We start from the raw sequence: 7,206 nt of genomic DNA, 5'->3' as shown, positions 1-7,206 counted from the left end.
CTGGAGCAGCACCAGCCCACTTGCACGGAAGAGCACTTAAGGCAGCCCCTGGTTTGGAACCCCATGGTTAGCACTCATAAAGGCCACCTTGTTGGTAGTAGGCCTCATGTTTCTTGGGGTCCCATGGCAGAGTGCCCAACCCGCACTCTTGGTGATTGGCTTCAGTTCTCAGGTTTGCCTAAGGAGACACAAAGCGTCTAGCTACAAGACATGAGAGGGGTGTAGATCATATGCAAGACATTACAGAGGATTTACCAACTTATTGGCTCACCCCTCTAGAGACAGTAGCTCCCAGATGGATGGGGACCTTCACACGACTGGAGGTCCTCATCGCGGTTCATGCTTGCTTGGAGTCCGTACCTCCCATATTTTTCAAGATCCAAGGAGAGGGTCGCCTACACAAAGTCTCACTAGAGGCTCCACAGGTTGCAGATTGTTGTTTTTAGAGGATACAAGTAGTTGACATCTGTGGGAGGACTTGTGTCATAGATCCTGACCCAGCAGATCTTGAGACATGCCACTGTCAGCTTTGGGCTTCTGAGAGCTGCCCTATGACACGAGTGCAATGGGACCCTGAAGAGTGGTTTTGAAGAGACCCCTTCTCTATAGCCGATCACCCTACGATCCCCTTCTTTGAGTACACTGTTCGACTAGGAAGCCACATACTGGTAGCACAGAGAGAGACTTGTCGTGCGTAGTACTTCATGGGCAGGAGGAGGGTCTCACAACTGAGTTCTTGTCATATTTTTTAGAGCAGTTGTGGGACTCCAGACAGCCAAGGTGAGTCACTTTGTTCCAGTGGTTAGTTTCACACAGAGCTACAATAGTGGGGACCTGGCTAGTATATAGTTTCTTTTCAGTAGCCTCTGCAGCTTGCAACCATCCTTTGGAGAGTCAACATCACTGTCTGTGGGACTGCCCCATGGCACAAGAGGTTTGGCTTCAGGTTCTTCGATTGATGCCAACTCTTTGCACAACACGATAGTACACTTGGGGTGCTGCAGTCTGGTCCACCCTCAAAGGCCCTGTGCTCCATTTTGAGCTAGCCTCCACTAGCAAGATGATAGTGATCCAGGCCTGGGGGATTCACTCCATATACAAAACGGGATGCCACCTGTGAGCGAACAACTTTGATAAAACCCTTATATACGACTCATATTAGGGAATATGACCCCCCTTTCTATGCTTGTACGACAATCAATGAATAAAACTAACATACCCCTATCTTACAAATAAATTTAGGTCTCATATGATCTAACTGAGTAAACCTAGTCAAAGAGTGTGTATCATAGTGACTAGGAACGTACTAAGGAACCACTTATGTTTATAACTAGATGTACCCTCAATGTGTCTTAGTTTGAATTTCAAACTATGTGCCCAATCATCCTGCACTCTAGCTACTTGTCCATTTCTAACCCATCCAATGCTGGTGTAAATCAACCCTTGACTTGCTCCAAATCAACCCTTATCTATGACCAACTTCATGCAAAATTTGATGTATGACTTGATAAAAAACTTCTTTTAAATTCATTTGAGTTCTAGTGCACATCGATGACCAATCGTTACAAGGAATTAACCCAAGTCAAGTCCCCCCCCCCTTCCCCCAGAATATGATATCCCCCTTCCAAATTTAAGCTTCAGAGATAAATTATTGGGGGCCTGCCCCTAAATTATATGCTTATGTAGCTTGTAAACAAAACCCCCTCCCCTACACTTACGTGGTGTGGTAAGTTTTCCATGGTGAATCCCCCGGGGTCCAGGGGGGTCGTTCTACACTTTAGCCTGCCACAAAGCTTACCCCCCCAGGAGTGGTGCAGTGAGAGAGAGGTGTGCGATGGAAGGAAAACTCATGGCACCGCTCCTCAATGCTAGTCAGCTCCTATCTATCCTGCTTCATTTTCTCCTCCAACTATGGGTTGTGTGGATACTGCTCCTCCATCCTCTATAAGGAAGCAATGCTCTTCGAAGACCCTTGTTGGTTGCAGCCAAACAGGTTGCGGACTCGTGAAGGAAGAAGTGACTAAGCTTTGCCAATCTAAATGCCACTCTACCAGCAGGGGTGTCTTGTGTGTCCAAACTCTCCAACCAAAGTGCCTCCACTTGCTCTCTGAGCTTTGGATCAAGCAAGATCCACTCAGGGATGAGTAGCATCACACCCCCCCTCCTCTGTTTTTTTGTCACTGTGAGAATCATTGGCGCATGGTCGGAAAAAGTAGTCCCTGCAAGGATGCCAACAGATCCCCCCATGTCACAAATGTGGTCACTAGCGAAGAATCAATCTATCCAAGATAGATTCACTCCTCCTACTCTGCAATCAGAGCAAGAGAAAAACAAGCTGCCTAGGGGTCTTACAAAGTCTAAGTGTTGCCAAACATAAAAAATCCTCATAGTCATACATAACCTCTCCCAAGCTACCAACTCAGCCCCATGCACCGTGGCATGCCCACCTCCAATCCTATCAGAGGGGTCCTTCCACATGTTGAAGTCCCCCCAACACACCACTACTCTGTGTGTGGCAGAGACTCAACAACATGAGACCAAAACTCTGCTCCTGCACTTGCCACATTGGGCCCATATATGTTCAGGAAACCCATGAGGCAACCCTGAACCTGCATAGTAATCCACTGAGCTCTACCTAGCACATTAATACCTCTTCCCACAATGGCCTGCTACAAAGAATCCGCAATAGACATGGTTACCCCTCCCTAGATACCTCTAGGTCCAAATGCATCTCACCATCTGACCACATCGTCTAATGCGGCTCTCACACAGATGATGATCCTATCGCATAAGAATATCAATCTTTCCACCCATAAGGCATCACTGAAGCTCCTCATGCAACCGACCCCTCTGACGCTGACACTAGGGCCCTCCTAATCCCTGCACATTCCATGAGACGATCCTCATGGAGTCAGTGAGAGAAAACAGATGCTGTAAGAGTAGCCAACCTCGCTATCTTTGAGGCTGGTTTGTTGGATGGGGAGTAATCCGCATTTGAGCGACCTCTAGACAAATGGGTTTGGAGTGATTGTCCCACCCAGGCCCAAGCCAAGCGTGCAGCCCGTAAGGCTACATCCTCTATCCAAGAATCCTCATGTACATATACATAGCAAGGAGGGCTCTGAGTGTTAGCAAACAAATGCACCGCAATGTGCCTGCAACCTGTTGCATCTGGTGATGTCACGTTGAACTTGGCTAAAGTCCAAAGTGTTTGTACCACATTTGTCACCCCTAGGTTCCTTGTGTGGTGTGAGAACTCAGTGGCCTAGATCTAGAAATAGTCAAGAACTGTGTGTAGGGTCCACTCTATAGAACGGAAAGGAGAAACCTACCATTGTATCTAGAGCCTCACTGCCTCAAGCTGTGAGAAAGAGGACGTGGACTTGAAAGCAAGCCTCCTCCAGGTCGGGAGAAGAATCATCTAGGAATTGTGTGAAGATGTAGTCGAAGAAGTCCCATCGTCTGCAAATGTCAAAGTTAATCAAACCCCAAGGGACTGCTACAAAAGGAGAAGTCTAAACCAGAAGTGGCAGCCTCATATGGGGTTGTCCCTCCCAAGCCACGCGGCTTGAAGTGAAAGCACTACCAAGAGAAAGCCTTGCTACATACATGTTTCCAGTCCCTTGTGTCTGAGGAGGAGTGTGGGAGGGTCAACTCCCCCACACATTCTCACAACAGTGGATACCCTGCCTTCAGTTGTTGACAAGCCATCACCCAGTGCCAAGTAAGAATCCAAATCTTTTCTCTCCAGTATTGATGAAGCCTTCTTGGAAGCAGTTTTCAATCTATAGAAGATCAAGGTACTAGAGAAACCACTAGTAGAACAAGAAAAGCTTACAGCAGAGACAATCTTGAAGAACACCTTCCAACAAGTGTCCCTCTATGACATGATGTGGCTAGATGCAAGTTTTAGAAGTGACACCCTTGCAGTTATTCAATCACTTTACCCCGGAGTAGGTCCTAGTGGAAGGCACCTCCCAATGGAACCATCAGTGTCCTTTATGATATCCCATCCCGCTGCCCCCCTCACTGATTATAGAAGCCCTCATCTCACCGTGTCCATCTTGGGGCCGCAGTTCTCAAGACTGATAGTGGATGGTTGATTTGGCATCAACCTAATGCCCGAATTCACTATGATTGCTTTAGGTCTACAACCTACCCACCTTGCTCCCTTCACATTTACATTAGCCGACCAAAGGACAGTCTACCCACCCAGTAGGCATAGTGGACAAGGTGCCTCTACAGGTACAAGACTTCACACTTAACTTGGATTTTGTTGTGGTTTGTCTTCCCCAGGTTGAGGGAGGATTTCCTTTGCTCATCATTGGTAGACCATGGCTGCACCACACTAAAGTGCTTCATGATTGGGAAAACGATGCAATGTGGATACATACTCTGGGCTCCCCAATGAAACCCATTTGCCTAGAAGGAGGCATAGATCCTGTGTGCAGCAAATTTCTCTGTCAATGGAAACTAACCCTGAACAAGAACAACCTAGGGTCAGACAAAGATCTGTTGGAGTGGTTGGACACTACCAAGTCTATGCCTTGTTATGGAGTCTCTATTCAATCTCAGCCTAAACATACATTCTCATCCAACGCTTCTACTGTAATTGAACCCTGCATCCCCCTGGGCCAGTAGCAAGTGTGCCCCCCGAGCTCGTAGCCAGTGTGGCGGTCAGAGTGGCAGTGGAATCCTTCTCCTCAACCTCCTTGGTGTATGACTCTTCCACCAAAACAAAGCACTCCTTTGTAAACAATAACCTTCCCTTCAACAAGCTTCCAATAGGATGGTTACAAGAGGTATATATGGTCTTTATCTCTGTCACCTTTCTAGTCGTTCTCTGCAGTATACAACGCTTTGGAATTGAGAAGGCGGATTTGGTTTTTGCTTTTGCTCTAAGGCCTTTGTCACATGTCATCCTGCCTTAACGTCACCATCACCCCCCCCCCCCCCCCCCCCCAGCCCCTAGCCCCTTGCCCCTATCTACCCTCCCCTCGCCCCTACCCACCCTCCCTCCCCCTATTCCCTCTCAACCCTACCCACCCTTTCCCCCCCTCGCCCCTATCTACTCCCCTTCTTCCCCTACGTCCTATTCCCTCGCCCCTACCCACCCCTTTCACCCCCTCTCCCCTATCTACTCGCCCCTACCCACCCTTTCCCCCCCGTCACCCCTATCTACTCACCCCTACCTCCTATTCCCTTTCCCCTACCCACCCCTTTCCCCCCCCCCCCCCCCCCCCCCCTCGCCCCTACCCACCCCTTTTCCCCCCTCGTCCCTATCTACCCACCTCTAGTCCCTCATCACCCCATCTCATCTCCCCTCGCTTGAAAGAGTGGTGGTAATGTGTGTTTTAGTCTCCATCCAACCGTGCTATCTTATAGCCTCTCCCTAGTGTACACATTGTCCGTCCATGTCGGTGGCCTTGCCCGTAGGACCCATGTCCTTACATTACCCCCCTCTTGGATAATCGTTTTCGTCCTCCAAAACGAACGTAGGAAAATGTTTCTTAAGTGCGGAGACATTCTCCCATGTAGAACCTTCTTCAGGTCTATCTAGCCATTTTACCAACACCTGTCGTATGACATGATGTCTGGTGCGAAGCTCATGAGAATCCAAAATCTTTTCGGGTTCATGAGGGATGCTTGGCGGTTTGATAAGGTCAACTAACACGCGTGTGTCAATGACATTATCATTCTATCCTAGCTGTTTTCGTAAACGGCTAACATGCAAAACAGGATGAACTTGTGAGTTCTCTAGGAAAGCTAACTTATAGGCTACTTGACCTATACGTTTGAGAATGGTAAACGGTCTATAATAGTGTGGTGAAAGTTTAGCAACTTTTTCCATCTTCAGACTTTTTGAATGCTCCGGAACCTTGAGTAAAACTTGTCTCCTTCTTTGAAAGTAGCAAGACGATGATGCTCATCTGTGTACTTCTTATATCAATCTTGAGCTTGCTTAACATTCAGTCTAGCAACTCAAAATGGTCTTGGAGAAAATCCTTCACTTGTTGTATCTTCTCCTTAGCCAACGCCACTGTAACGGGTGATCTAGGTTGAAATCCATTTAAAAGCATAAATGGACTAAACCCTATATTCACATGCTTTGAACTATTATAAGCAAATTCCAACATAGGTAAGTAGTCTTTCCAATTGGTTTGCTTCTTGCTAACATATGCTCGTAGCATATCCTTGAGCACTTGATTAACTCTTTCGATTTGACCATCTGTTTTTGGATGATCAACAGTCCAACTTTTGAAACACAGATCTCCATAAGTGATTATCAAACTTTCAATCTCTTTACTAATGATACTAGCTGGAAGACCGTAGAGTTTATATATATATTCTACAAATAGCCGTGCTAATTTTGGTGTCTTAATCGTAGTCTTAGTGGGAATGAATCGACCCATCTTTGTGAGACGGTCTACAATTACCCATATGGCATCATGGCCACGATTTGTAGTAGGTAGTCCTACTACAAGATCCATAGAGATGCTCTACCACTTACCTTGTGGAATCTCTAAAGGATGTAAAAGGCCACCTACCTTAAGGCTCTCTGCCTTATTAACTTGGCACTATTGGCAGTTTAGTACGTACTCTTGAACATCATGATATAAGCCCGGCCAATAAAATTGACGTCAAACTAAGACATACGTCTTACGAATACCTGGATGACCAGCACTTGGACTATCTTGACACTCAAATAAGATTTTGCGCCTAGTGTCTGAGTCCTTTGGCACACATTCTCTACCCTTGTGGAGTAAGTAGCCATCATCAATGGAAAAATTCTTCCATCGCTTAAGCTCTTCCTGAGTAGGGGTGGAGCTCTGTGTGTTGCAATTTTTATCTACGTGTGCAGAGACATGTTGATCTGGCTGTACAGAGACATGTGAGTGTGAGGGATCCCTTTTTAAAACTGCACTCTACACTTTTGCATATGATTGATCTTGTGCACACTTGCCACATAATGACTCCAAAAATCCACTCTTTATTTCCATGAAAGCAAGTACATTAATCTGAGGCATCCGACTTAGTGCATCCGCTACTACATTATATCGCCCCTTGTGATATCGTAGCTTACAATCATAATCTTGAAGGATTTTTTCCCATCTAGCTTTACGGCCCTTCAAGTCCATTTGAGTAGTAAACCATTTGATACTCTCATGGTCAAAAACTACTTCAAACTCAGCACCATATAAATAG

Source organism: Adiantum capillus-veneris, chromosome 28 (genome assembly GCF_014529385.1).
Source record: "Adiantum capillus-veneris isolate H3 chromosome 28, ASM1452938v2, whole genome shotgun sequence".
Taxonomy (NCBI): Eukaryota; Viridiplantae; Streptophyta; class Polypodiopsida; order Polypodiales; family Pteridaceae; genus Adiantum; species Adiantum capillus-veneris.
Note: the sequence above shows the minus strand (reverse complement) of the source record.